This window comes from Rhinolophus sinicus, linkage group LG05 (genome assembly GCF_036562045.2).
Source record: "Rhinolophus sinicus isolate RSC01 linkage group LG05, ASM3656204v1, whole genome shotgun sequence".
NCBI lineage: Eukaryota > Metazoa > Chordata > Mammalia > Chiroptera > Rhinolophidae > Rhinolophus > Rhinolophus sinicus.
Genome location: NC_133755.1, coordinates 91,729,498 through 91,744,498, shown reverse-complemented (window position 1 = coordinate 91,744,498; position 15,001 = coordinate 91,729,498). Strand labels below are relative to the sequence as shown.

Below are 15,001 nucleotides of genomic sequence, written 5' to 3'. Positions count from 1 at the left end.
GATAAACGTCTAAGTTTTGCTCTGTCTTGAGCACCTGAAACTAATTAAAAAACAAATAAATAAATAAATAAATAAATAAAAAGAATTCTAGTAAAGGGTTATAACACGTCAAAAGCAGTGTCCCTACCCTGCCAGCATTTATGCAAAATGCATAGATTTAAAATGGCAAAGTATTTAAGCACCCATTCGAGTGAATCATTTGTCAAGTTGTTTTTCATATTACTCACCTTTGTTGAGTTGTGGTTATGCTAACCCTAATGTATGAATAAATTAAATGCAACTAAACCTATTTCTTCCTAGGCTAGTGTGTCTCAGTCTTTTTGAGGTTAGGATAATATTATTGATTATTTGTTTTACTTAATGTTGTCCTCTCCTTATCTCCTGAAAACACTCAATAAAGTTTAAAAATATAGAAAATAAATTGCATTTTTTTAAAATGCACTCTTAAGCTCAGTGGAGGCTCTTATGACAGATAAAAATCAGGTCTGGAAATCAACATGATAGATCACAAAAATGTAATGACTTTTAACTTCAACCATATGCCAACATGACAGAGACAGCTACTTGCCGCCCAATATCCATTCTCTCCTTCTTACTCTCTAACAAAACTCTAATATTTAGCTGGATACATTGCCATCTAGACAAAAGTCCCACATTCCTCTTCTTACCTTGCAGCTAGGTCTGATCATCTGACTGAGCAGTGGTCGATGAAATATAAGCATAAATATTCAGTTGGACTTCCTGTTAGTTTTCTTAAAATAGAAAGGTACATCCATTTTCTTAACTGCCTATATTTAATTGCTTTATGCAGATGTGATACCTGGAACTTTAGAAGCCATTCTGAATCATGAAGACAAACCACAGCCTATATTATGGTACATGTCAATTATATCTCAATAAAGTAGGGGGTATAACAGGAGATAGATAGATAGATAGATAGATAGATAGATAGATAGATAGATAGATAGATAGATAGATATCTTTCCTTTAAAAATTGAGGGGGGAAGCAACAATTTTAAAATGTTAGATGAAATACTGCCATTTATGACAACATGGTTGGATCTTGAGATTATCATGCTAAATGAAATAAATCAGACAGAAAAAGTCAAGAACCATATGATTTCATTCATATGTGGGATATAAAACTGAAAGCAGCAAAAATATCATAGGCACAGACAACAGTTTAGTGCTTACCAGAGGGGAAAGGGGAAAGGATGGTAAAAGAGGGTATAAAGGGTCAAATATATGGTGATGGAGGGAGAACTGACTCTGGGTAGTAATACACTATGTAGTATATAGATGATGTATTATAGAAATGAACACTTGAAACCTATATAATTTTACTAACCAGTGTCACCCCAATTTAAAAACAAAAAGAAAGAAAGAAATGTCAAAGCAGATGCTGGAGGAGACTGAGGCCCTTGTGACTTCAGCAAGTGGTTATGTCAAACCTGATCTACTTGTCTCCAAAATTCATATATATGAGGAAAAATAAACTTGTATATTACTTAAGCAACTATAATTTGGGATGAGATTGGATATAGCCAAAAATATTTTAACTAGTAAAATCTGTAAATGAGCCCCATAGGTTGATGAACCTAAGAATATACTTCTAGAAAGTAATTAGTGTCTTACACTAGACCTGGGCTGATACAAAAATTAGTTAACAGTCATAAGTGGAAGGCATTTGACAGTTCGATCTGTTTGGCAATGATTGGATTCCATTTTGCCTAGTGCTAGTAGAAATCTAGATTCTCTCATATGGTCTGTTTTTAGTCTGTGCCAGTAAAATGAACTCGTGAGTTGTGAAACAAACTTTGTGCCACTTCATGAGAGCAGATAATGCTTAGCCATCTGGTGAAGTCATCACATTGAATGTCAAGGAAGCTGTAGGGATGGCTCATCCTAGCTCTTTAACACACGCTGCTGTGCGGACTCTCTGTCAGTTCTAAAGCTCCACTTTGGACAAGATGTAAAATGTCCTTTTACGTAGGACATTGATTTTTTTTTCCCTTGTTAATTCTTTCCCAGATAATTGGCAAATTAAGTCTATTTTTTTATATTGAAAGAATATTTCGTCATGTGGCCTATGATTTTCAAAGAACTATCATACCCACAGGACATGTCTTCATGGGTTTCACCCTAAGTCTCATTAATATAAAGAGTTTTGTTTATCAGAACTTATCAACATCAAAAGGTTGAAGAAATCATTCAGCATTTCTTAGTATGCTTCCTGTCTCTTAAATTCCAGAGGAAAATAAGAGAAAGGATTTGATTTTAGATTTTTGTTTGTTTGTTAATCAAAATATCCATCCTGCTACTTAAGAAATTAAAATATTGTGCTATAGAAAATAAGTACCATCTGGGCTGTGTGTTTTTCTGCCTCCTCTAAAGAACACTATGCAAAGGAGGGTATGCAAAGTAACAGGACATGCTTCATTTAACTATACTTAATGGGATACCTGATGTGGCACAGTACTGTTCTTAGAAGTTGTATACAAATCAAATTAGAGTTGATCTCATCATATTGTAAATGCACCAGGAAAGCACCAACATAAAAGAACCCTAAGAGGATTGCTTTTGTGTTGTCAAGAATCTTAAGTCATTATTTTAGCAAGGTGGTATTTGTATTATATGGATCTTCATCGTTCATTTCAGTGTTGCCTATGTGTTGTTCATTCACCAGCAACGTTTAGGCAATCTGGTTTAGCAACCTGTTGCCCCAGAGATCATCAGGGTTATTGGACTGCTCTGACTGGCTAATTAAAGTCTGCTGTTCCCACGTTCGTCCTCACTCTGCTTCCGCCAAGTGAAGCCTTCTTGTTGCTTCTTATTCTTTGGAAGAGGATGACCTTCCAGATATATGAGATTATGCTTATGTCCCAAAAATGTGCTCCCATTTAAAGGCTACAAACTTTAACAGAGCACGCGCGTGCGTGCACACAGACACACACACACGATATACACACCCTCAAAGTGTTTACCCATTGTATTTGTCCCCTTGGCATCATTTTCCTAATCATGAGTGTCAGTCATCCCAAAAGATTCTAAAGACTTCGTTATATAATGACAGTTCTTAGTTCAGTCTTCTCCTGAACTGTAGTATGCCTGTCTTCTTTCTGATATTCTTTTTAGACTGCATGATGTGTCCAGAGCATCAGCTTTGGGGTCAGACAGACCTCAGATCACAGTTCATCCCTGACCTTGTCAGAAGTATCCTTGTTACGTTAGACATAGTACTTCATGTTTTTGAACCTCAGATTCCTCAATTGGGTCAGCGTCTTAAACTGTTGGGGACTATTTGTGGTAACATGTGTAATGTACCTTGCTCAACAGCCAGCACATGTGTCTTTAAGAAAGAGTAGCTGTCTTTGAAAAAATATTCTTTATAAAATGTACAATGTGGCTAAATTCCTATAGATATACATACAAATGGAATTTAGTTTAGATAAATCATATAGTGACTACCATCAGAACTAGTCAAAGAAATTAGCACATAGAGGGATCAAATTATTGGAATATCTAACATTGATGGCCGTCCCCCAGTTAAAAAAAAAAAAAGCTCAGAAAATGTAGTGTGTCTCTTCAGAAGGCACTATGTAAGATAATTCTGTAACATTTGTCTACTTGTATCTTATTAACTTACTTGTGTTAGAGTTCTAGATCATGTTAAAACTGCACACAGCTCAAGTTTTAGGGTTCTGTAAAAACTAAGCCTATTTCTTATCAGATGTACTGAAGAGCTTTTCAGGTAGAATTTTTTAGATTATTGCAAGTCTTGTAGGTCTCTAGAGTTGGAACATAAAGTAGGAATGTCTAATTGAACTCTGGGTAATTTTACTTGGCTAAAATTTACTCTGGTAATTCTATCTATATTCACTAGAAAATGTTATATTTGAGTAAGGAGTTATAGGCATCAATGATATAGTGGAAAGAGCACTGGTTTTGGAATAGGAATCATAAGTCTTTCTAGCAATGTCTTACCTTGATGAACAGCCACAGAAATGCTCATCCAAGTACTAAACACACCCTGTTTGGCCTTGAGATCAGGAGATTTAAGGAGTGTTTTGGGTGGTGAGGATGGGTGAAGAGTACACAGGAACTCTCCGTACTATTTCTGCACATTTTCTATGAATTAAAAGTATTTCAAAATAGGGTGTTTTTTTCTTTTTTTTAAGTCACAGAGAGTCAGTGATCTGCAGTTTCTTCCTCTATAAAATAGAGATGATACTAAAAGCTGATCTTCCTGCCGCATGCAGTTGTTGAGCAGATCAGCAAATAAGGCAATATACATAAAACTCAGAAATGCTGCTTTTCTGTGCTGTGATTCTTCCTCACTTGACTTCACCCATATTACCTACCACCTCTGATCCTCCCTTCTTCTTGCTGCCAAAGTTGTCCTTTGCTTCTTTAAAGTTTTTGTGGTTACTTTATTTAAGGTGAAACCCTGCCTCACATCACCAAGTCACTAAAAACAGTTCTCCTTTCTTCATCTTTCTTTGTAATCCATTCCACACCCTCTGTGGCATGCCTTCATTAAGCCTTCTTACTTAAGAACTGGGCCTAATGGCCACTGACATTTAATCAAATAACAGTTATAATACATTTACTCATGAGTAAAGGCTGATTAAAATTTGGGCACTGACATCTGAGGATGGGAATTTCATCATCAAATATCTTAACAGAGACCATTTTGTTAAATAACCATAATTATAGGTTTTCATTTATGATTCCAGGGGATTTTGCGATTCTGCATTCTTTGAAGCCCAAGAGGCTGTCATAGTATTCAAGCTACTTTGAAATACTGAGTTTAAGTACAGCCAGGGCTTCTGTAGGAGATAAGTTTCTGCAGGACTTTATCTTTCAAAGATTTTGAACCCACAATTATTTTAAAGATGATTTCTGTTTTTGTTTATTTTTTAATTAGTTAGGTAGACTTTTTAAAGATAAGAATTGAAAATAGACATTAATTTTCTGAATGTGTAGACATTTCTGCCTTTTTCCTGTCTTTAGGAATTTTCATTTATTACATTTGAAACAAAAGCAATTTGGATAGCATTTGTGTCTCATTAATTCCTATTGTATTCTCATTGTAGTCACATTTGGTCAAGTCTGTTTCTGTGTGTGTGTGTGTGTGTGTGTGTGTGTGTGTGTGTGTGTGTGTGTGTCAGTGATTAAATCTTGGCATACTCAGGAAATCATCCTCTTTTGTGTTAACTCGTGCTTTCGGTTAGATCAGACTCGGGCAGATTTCTATTGATGAACTTGCTCACTTCTGACTCATGGCGACAACTCAGCCAGTTATGAGAAAAGAAACTTCAGTTTTAAAATGATTAAGGACATTCTTTTAAGGGGAATAAACAATTTAATTTGGTTTATTTTGTTTCTGATCTTAACCCAGATGGTGTCCAGTTGTAAAAGCCTATTTTTCCTTTATAATGTATTCCCTTGAGAATTTTTCCTAGACTGGTGACTTCATTTCTTCACTGGTTCGTAATGTAATAGACTTCATTATTCATCTTTTCATAGTTTCATCTTTATCCTTTTTGAACTTTTCAAGCGTGTGTGATTCCAATTTACTGTAAACATGTTTTTTTACTTTTTCAAAGTTTATTTACAGCCATATTTTCCTTCAATTGAAAATGCTAAATGAATAATTTACCTGTCTTACTAGGATACCTTCTTAGAATACTTAAGATTCAATATATGAAGAGCCAATTTTCAAAATATTTTATTAGGTTGGTGCAAAAGTAATTGCTGTTTTTGCAATAATTTTTAACCTTTTAAACCGCGATTACTTTTGCACCAACCTAATGTAAATGGAGAGATTGAAACTATGGTATCAACACATTATAAGTAATGAAGAATATAAACTGGCCATTCTAATCCACCCTTGAGCCAGTTATCTCCGCAGCTCCTAACATTTCTGGCAGCAATAGTGTAGCTTTCAGAGAGAGTAGGAGTCTGATGAGAGGTGAGGGCAGGTCCTACTATATTGGCTCAGGAGGGTTAAAAGTAGCGACATTTATTCTGGACCATTATTTTAGGAGCATGGTTTCCTACGTGCTCCATAGATAAACCTGTCAGTTTTGTCACACCATCATATGAAAACCAAGGAGGAATTTCATAGAAATGACACAACATGATTACATTTTTCCCCCTTCTTCTACCTCCTCCCACTCGGTTCAAGCCGTTGTTCCCCAGTCTAGTTGTGTAGGACACAGCTCCCTGGCCCATGCTGGTATTATGAGCCTTGCGCTCCCCTGGCTGAGGCAGTCGGTCGGTGGTTGGCAGCTCACGCTGGCTCCTGGCCCCTCACGCTGGCCGCCAGCCGCTCCTGACGGCACACGGCAGGCCCATGGCAACACACAGCAGCCTGCAACAGCACACAGCAGCAACATGATTACATTTTTAAAAGATCACTTTGACTAGAGTGTGGGGGTTAGTCCTTCCTTCAGTATCATGGTCATCCTGTGAGTCTCACAGGTGAAATGGCCACTGTTTTGATACCAGATATAAAGAGACACAGTGCTGGTTCCTTGAAGGTCAGTCAGCATAGGCACCAAGAACTCTGTCCTGCAATTTGTGGTATTTCATTGAGAAATACTTTTCAGAAGAGAAAGAAAATCAGAGAGCTCTAAGTCTCCTTCCCTCACCTCTATCAAAGTATCTCTGCGCCGAACACTTTTCATTGATGAAGGTTCACAGTAAAAAGAGCACAGCCTTGGTTGGAGGAAGACACCTGGCTTCAGATTGCAGCACACCTTCCTTGCTCAGCCACCTTAGACACGTTACCTAACATATCTGAGCCATAGCTTCTTCATTTAAAAAACAGGAATTATATCTGCAGTATTTTCCTTCCACTGACTCACATCTGGAAGAATTAAGGTAATGTAAAGGGTCAAGCCTGGCACCTGACACAGAGTGTAGTCAGCCAGTGTGAGTCCCAGCCCCGTAGACGAGTGGGTCTCATTTCTGTGTGAATGTGCTCACTAGGGGATAACTGCCAATGTGTGGAGACATGTTTGGTTTTCACAAGCCAGGCAGTAGTGGGCAGATGCTGTGACATCCAGTGGGTAAAGGCCAGGGATGCCAAGCTGCCAAACATACTGAGTGCACAGGACAGTCCCCACAACAAAGAATCATTCGGCCCAGAATGTCAGTCATGTCAAACTGGGAAACCCTACCTTCGAGACACTGACTTTTCTATATGTATATGTAGCCTAGGGGAAAATACATGGATTCACTCCAACAATATTTATGAACTATCTACTAGGTGGCAAGCTCTTTAGGGATTTAGCAGTGAATAAAAGAGACGTAGTCTCTGCCATCGAGGAGCTTATCTCCTACTTGGGGAGAGATAGACAGTAAACAAACAAATACATTGTGTCAGATGGTAGTTAGAGCTATGAAGAAAAATTAAGCAGGGTAATGGAGAGAGAGTTACCTGGGGGGACCTGCTGTTTTCTAGAAAGTGATCATAAACAGCTCCTCTGATAAGGTGACCTTTGAAGAGAGCCCTGAAGGTAAGCAAGGGAGCAAGCCAGACAGTGATGGGTGAGAGTAAGATATTCTGGACAGAGGTATCGCAATGTGCAAAGGCCCTGAGATAGGAATGTGTTTAGCATTGTCATGAAAAATGACAACAGGCCAGTATGGCTGGAGCAGGGGAGGAGGGAGAGAGAGAGAGAAAGAGAGAAAAAAAGATGAGGTCAGAGAGGTAATAGAACACCAGATTGCGTAGGGCTTTATAGGTCATTCTGAGGATTTGGGATTTTTTTATTCCACATATGTTGAGAAGCCATTGGAAGTTTTTATCCTAAATAGCATGCTCCACTTTTCATCTTTTAGAAGATTGCTCTGGCTGCTGTGTGGAGAACAGACTGGAAGGGTCAGGGCTGCAGAGGTGGAAGAGTGGAAGCAGGCAGAGCCATTAGCTTATTTCAGTAATCTGGGGGGGGAGAGGATAATAACGATGGTTAGGGTCAGGGTAGCAGCAGTGAAGCGGAGGTGATGAAAAGTGGTTTGTTCCAGATAGGTTTTAAAGGTAGAGCTGGTACAGCTTGCTTAGAGGGAGTTAACTGATGAAGTGACCTAAAGTAAAAATTTTATATCAAAGGAAAAGAAGATCCTGTTGAAAAACTCAGATGTACCACACAGTATCAACAAAGAGGGATTCCAGGCAGGGCCTCCCCTGTTCTGGACAGAATTCCACACATCCTTCAGGAGGATGGTGAGAGATGCTGCACTGACAGACTTCCCCCTCTAAGGCTTTATTTTAAGGGTGTCAGACTTTCCCCCTACATAGGGAAGCCAGCCTCCATTCAGTATGTGTGTCGGACTGCTTGAGAGCTTGATCTTGGCTACATCAAAATGGAAAGGTCTAATTCAAGGTCAAAGAGAAAGTATAAACCAAATTTTCTGTAATCATAGCTTTATATACATATTGTCCAGGCAGTGTTGTAAAGTTTTACCCTAAATAACCAACATCTTTAACTGTATTATTTGCTAGACTCTAAAGCGATGTCGGCTCATCTGGGTATTACATAAACTTACGGGAAGTTTTAGGAATGTTACTCAGAATACCTTAAGAGCTTACACATATTAACCTAGTCTGTTCACTTTTAGATATACAGCCAAATAAAAACCACAAAAAAGGGTTACAATTAGGAAAATAAAAAAGAGGTCAATCTTCTATTACATTAAAGAGCTAGTTTTAAAAAAAAAAACTAGTTTGGGCAGAAATTCACATAGCTTTTTACATTATTTGCCAAGCTAATTATTACAGTGCATGTTGACAGTTTCAGGAAAACATTAGTAAAAATTAGTACTAACACTGTATAAGAATTTACAACCAAACATGGAAATGAGTTGTATGGTTTGAGGTTATTGAAAAAAGATGATACTTTTCTTAGAGAGCACACATTTTATCCCAGAACAGGAAATATTTTATTGTGTATAATTTTCCCAACTATTAGCTTAATAAATTCACATTTAAACATTTTAAACAGACATTAAACCAGTTTTAAAGGTACTATTTTAATTTTAATGACTATATTTTCCTTATACAACCAATTCATGCTCATTCTTGATAGTTTAAAATATATAGAAAACAAAAAACTCCTATAGTCATATTGATTAATATATTTAGAACCATAGAGTATAGACCAAAATGTCCAATATTTTGAAACAACTCTATTATGAACTAATACCACAAATATCCTTTTGTGTATTTCTTAATCACTGATGCTTTGTACTTACTGAGAATTACTCACTTATTTTTAGCACAGAATTCCTTTTAAGTCCTTTGAATGTTCTAGTCTACAGCTATTTCTTTAGGAAACTTCATATGATTACTGTAACACATTCTTAATACCTTATATCACAATTATATCAATCAGGATTCCGAGTTGGCTCCCTAAATAATACAGTTACATTCTTTCTCTCTTTCTCTCTCTCTCTCTCTCTCTCTCTCTCTCTCTCTCTCTCTCTCTCTCTCTCTCCCCTCTCTCTCCCTTTCTACCCCCCTTCTCTTCTTCCTTTCTTCCATCACTCCCTCCCTCTCTCTCTCAACATATATCTGAGCCTTTGCTGTTGCTCTGATTTTCTGCCTCTTGCATAACTGCTTTAATTATTTCTGTGCGTGGTCATTTATTTAATGACCTATAAGTCAAGCAGAATTAACTCAAGAGGAAAGGTTTCTTTACTTAATTTTTTTTTTTTCTGATTGTAATTCACTTAAAAAAAATTAAAACATTACTGAAATGTGTAACTGGAAAGTAAGTTTCCTATAGTGCTACTACCCCCAGAGATAAGTACTATTAAAAGTATAATGTATGTGCTTCCAAATATTTGCACGTGTGTGTTCGGAGACGAAAGGAGCGCACGTAGAAAAGTGAAGGAGTATAATACTATCTAGAAGAACAAATCACAAGAGAGAAATAATGTGACCTGTGATCTTTAGGGAAAACTTTCTAGAGGAGGTGGTACCTGTACTGAATGGGAAGTAGTTAAATTACCGGGTCGATGGGGGAGGGAATGGCCAACACAGTAATGAGGGAGGGGCAGGCAGCAGAAAATCATGGCAGATGTGACAAAGGATGACATGAGTAAAGCAAAGAATATACATTTTAGTGAAAATAATATCTGCCTACATAGAACGGGCCATGTTAGGCCAGCATTTGGAAGCCAGCATCTGAGTTTGAATTTGATGCAGTGATTTGCTGAGAGCCATTTGTTTCAGTTTATGATGAGAGGAATGAAAGCCGTGTGGCGATGGAGGAGGGTCTGCTATGGTGAGGTCTTGCTAAGTGCCAAGGCCGTTTCTCTGTTTTTACTTATTGTACCCAGATGGTTTGGGAGAGTTAAAATTTTGGAAGGAACCAGCTAGGAACCAGTTGCAGTACTCCAGGCCCAAAATTATGAGCTTTGCAGTTGACATAAGGGCAGGGAAAAGAATCTACCAAATGTTTTGAGGGAGACTCACTTGACCCTTGGATAGGGCAATCTACTAAATTACAAACTGACCCAGCGAACAGAACAAGTACTCCCCTGGGTACTGAGTTGCCTCTGCAACAATCTAGGTAAAGCCTTTAACCTTTCTGGACCTCAGCTGCCTTATATACAGTGAGATGGGAATGTGGTTTCTAAGTGTGTTCAGCCTTCTGTGGTGTTTACGGATCTGTTAGTACCCCTTTTGCAAATGGACCACAACAACATACACGAACCTGCATAAACATCCCATAATTCACATGCTGTCATGTTGCTGGATGCTGCTGCCCACCACTCCATTTGAAGTTTTCAAGTTCAGCAACCATTTCTGTCTAACATGAAGTAGTTGGTAGATTACCATTGGCATTTTACCTTTTTCATGCAGAAGAGACTTTGCATTTCAATTGTAAGACTTCTAGGAGGAATCAAAATAAGATTTTTTTAAAAAATCTGAGGTGGAAGTGAGAGCACATAAACTTCCATCTTGGTTTAAGAGTTCTGTTTGGTGATTCTGTATTGCGGAAGAAAGATACATGTCGTATGTCTTGAGAAGCCGCCAAGAGATACTCTAGCACATAGCTACTATAACTATTACATATACTTCAGTGAAAGCATGTGGAGAATTTAAGTGAAACTGCATGCTGCATAAGTAATCCACCCTCATACCTAAACTGGTACAGGCAGGGGCAAATGTTGATTGTCATAACTGAAAATATTTTTCAAAGACACAACCAATTTCCCATTCATTGAAATCAAAACTTTTCACTGAAAATTTAAATTAACAAATATATATTGAAAGTGTGTTGTGTTCAAGGTAAACAAACAAATTATACTAGGTGTAATTTGCATCTGTAAATATTTGCTTCCTTGTTTTCATTTAGATAAGACCCAAAAATGAGTTCATCTGACATGGAATTCTGCCTTCTAAGTTTGTTTTACAATAACCAGAAAAAGCTGTAACTTCTTGGTAGTGAGATGAGTGACAATTAAGCATAACTATTCCCTTTTACATTTTTAAAAGCCATTCCAGTGAAATTTTAAAATATTGTTGAGTGTTTGAAAAATCTTAGGAATAATTCTTTCAAAAGTAGTTTTTCCTTGCATCCCCCTATATGGTATTACTTTGCTGCATTGTAATACTAGTAACATTCAATTTCAGAAAAGCCTGAGTATGTAGCATATTTTTACAAGTCTTCAAGAGCACTGTTGATACCTAAAGAAACCAAGGACTGGGTAGACTTGACAGATTAAGCAGAAAACGAACTGGACCTGCAGACATAGAAGCATGACTAATCTCAGGATGACCTCGCATTCATGTGGCCGTCTGACCAGAAGAGCATTATGTAATCTGAGACTGTTCAGTACAAACAAAAACTATGATAAAGCTACTATGATTATTCAGTGATATAGGTAATAATCAAAGCTAGAAGTAAAACCTGGGTCCTCAATCACCTAGTCTGAGGTCTAGTCTGAGGTCTAGGTCATTGAGGACCCAGGTTTTACTTCTAGCTTTGATTATTAACTATATGCTTCATTTGTTTTTCTTAATGTAAATTTCAGGGTCCTCAACTGGAAATTGGAGCTGTTAAAACTGTATATCTTGAGTGTTACTGTGTTGCCCTTTGTGAAGAGTAGGCATTGTTTTTCTGATGGTGCTGTTTTGCTAGGTTTAGGATTTTTTTCCCTAGCGTCTTTTTCCAGAGATTTCTTACAATACTATGAATAGAAAAGGACAGCCAGTGAGCTCTTTAGTGTAGATTGGAATGAATAATCTGAATAGAGGCAGAAGGGAAAGTGGAATTAGGACAACACAGAAAATAAAAACCAAACGTATTGCATAGTTGTCCAATGTCTTGATTTTTTTAATGGGTCTTTGGCTTAAAAAAACTGCCTACCCTCTCTGGAATTTGTACAGTTTGATTACAGATACTACAGTTTCTGATTTTAGATCAGCCAACAAGGATTTATATGCATTTCTTTGGCCTCATCCATCGATCCATCTGCCCCAGTCATTCAGCTGGCCAGCAAACATTTACTGAGGCCCAGGGAACTCCAAGCTAAACATTGGGCCAGCACTGAGATTATAGAAGGAGAACAGTTACTGTTTTTAAAGAATACAGTCCATGCAGGTTAGATGTTTACTGCTTTTCCCAGGATTTAAGGTGATAGTGCAAGGACAGGAGATAATACAATCAGATGCTGAATGATTTGGATCGTTTCATGAGGCCAGGTTTGTCTCTTCCTTTTGGTTATTTGAAACAATTCATGGGAAAGAGAGAGGAGTAAACAAGTCAACATGGTGAGTAAACAAGTCAACATGTCATCATCACCCTTGTCATCCTCACGTCCCAGTTGGTGTCTGTGGTTTCCTGTTGAGCTTCCAGGACCCGCTCTGAACGGTAGTCATGCTTTTTCATGACATGGCGCACATAGAAAATGACAATATTGTTAGGCCACACCAAGGTAGATGGACAAGAACCCTTTTGGGGTTCTTCGCCATGTCACGCCCCATCCCCCACCCCACCCCTGATGTGGCATCCAGAAGGTTGAGAAGAAATGATATCTCTCTACACCTGCGACATGTTTGTAGCACACCGCCCACTGTCAGGTACATTACAGTCTGTACGGTCGTCTCTAGGTTATCCCCAGGTGGAGCCTTCGTTGCTGACCCAGGGCCCCACTAATTTTATCTTCTCATCAACAGTTTGTGCATGTTAGTTATAGTGGCTACATGATATGTTTTAGGAAGACAGTGTATAGAATTTAGAGGCTTCCCAAGAAAATTACTGAAGTACGGAATTACTATGGGTGAGAGACAGCTTTTTGTAATGAAAATAGGCTGGCTCAGGACTCAGGAGTCCTAGGCTTCAGTTCTAACGTGGTCACTTTCCGGCAAATCACTTCTCTCTCAACTTCAGTTTACTAAACTTTAAATGAGAGGGATTGAAGAGGATGAACTTGGAGGCCACCCTGGAGTTCTAACATGCCATCCATTGTCCTGCCTCTAAACCTTTGCTGTTGAGTCAGCTGCTTTGCTCTGAGTGTTTGCTGTGTGCTAGGCACTTACGAATGGCTTCCCGGACATGCCCTAGGGCCAGCGGCATCGGGCTCCTGAGAGCTGAGGTTTCTGCTTAGATGCTAGAGGAACTGAAATCAGACTAAGATGCTTCATGAAGGAAAGAGAGTAGACACTGAACAGGGTGTCCAAAAGGAATGGAGCTAGCTGTCATACTTTATGCTTTAATGTCTTTTAAATGTTATCAGATGATAGGCTTTGCAGCTCAGGCTCTTCCAACCAGCCACACCCCCATTAAAACTGGCAGCCTGGCAACATTAACCTCTTAGGATAAGTTCTCCTAACTTTCATTTCTAAAAATACTTGTTGAAAATACATCAACTGTAAAAGTCAAATCCTGACTGTCCGATTTGACGGAAGAAAAGTTAGCTTTAAGAATCCTGTTAGGAATTTTCTGTCTTTTTCCATAGTTACCTGAGTCCTTTCTGTCTGTCACGTGTGGGGTGGGTGCGGCTGCCTAGCTGGACCTGTCGCAATGCTAGATAATCAAGGACTGACTGCATTAAGGGAATAAGTCATTGCCCTGATCATAGGCTAAAATGGTAGCATTTGCTCCCTCCATACATGTTTTCTTGTTTATTTACCATGTGTCAGATATTTTCTAGGAACTACAAATTCAGACCTGAAAGGTTCCTGCAATAGCCAGACACAGACAGACAGACAGACAAACATGATACAGTGTTATCGGCCTTAGAAGTATTTTTAATAAACAGATCAGTAACTCATTTGTTATGTTCAAAACATATCAATTCTCCTTTCCTTCCTATTTTCCATTAGCAAAAAAAAAGGCACATGTCAGATACATTTTAGGACAAAACTAAATCATGCATTCACATACCAAGAAATACTTCTAAATATATAAAAATTCTCCCAGTAATATATATATATATATATATACCCTTAAGAAAATATGATGTGTCAAATACACACACAAGAGGATACATATACACATACATATATATGTATGTATATAATACACATGTTTGTGTTATATTTACTTGTACATGTTCAAAAAGGATACTTGAACCTAGAGGGTAGATAAACAAGAGGAGTCTGGGTTTGTGTCAGCGCATATGTGTGTTTGTCTGCGTGGGGGAGATTGGGAAGGAAAGAAGGGAGGGAGGAGCGGAAGAGAAGGAAGGGGAAAAAATACTCAGTGATCTTAGAAGGAGCCACAGTAGTTAGTAAATTTTGCCCTACCTCCCACCACCCCATCTATATCTTTTCTGTTTGACCTGCAACTAGTGTACCATTATTCGTTCCATCAACTGATACATCATTGGAATTAAATTGACCACTCACCCAAATCAAACAAAATGAAAAAGGAATCATTTTAGTTGAAAAAATATATAAAAATATCCACAGACATTATAAGTAGTACTTGTGTACTCCAACAACTGTGATAAAGAAAACTTGCTAAAAGTCCTTCCAAAG

The 15,001-nt window shown here is 38.1% G+C and overlaps 1 protein-coding gene across 3 annotated transcripts in view; it reads left to right on the top strand.

Annotated features, from left to right (window-relative positions):
* The window catches only part of SUPT3H (SPT3 homolog, SAGA and STAGA complex component), a 464,238-nt gene that overhangs the window by 333,131 nt on the left and 116,106 nt on the right, over positions 1-15,001 (top strand). The window lies entirely within an intron of this gene.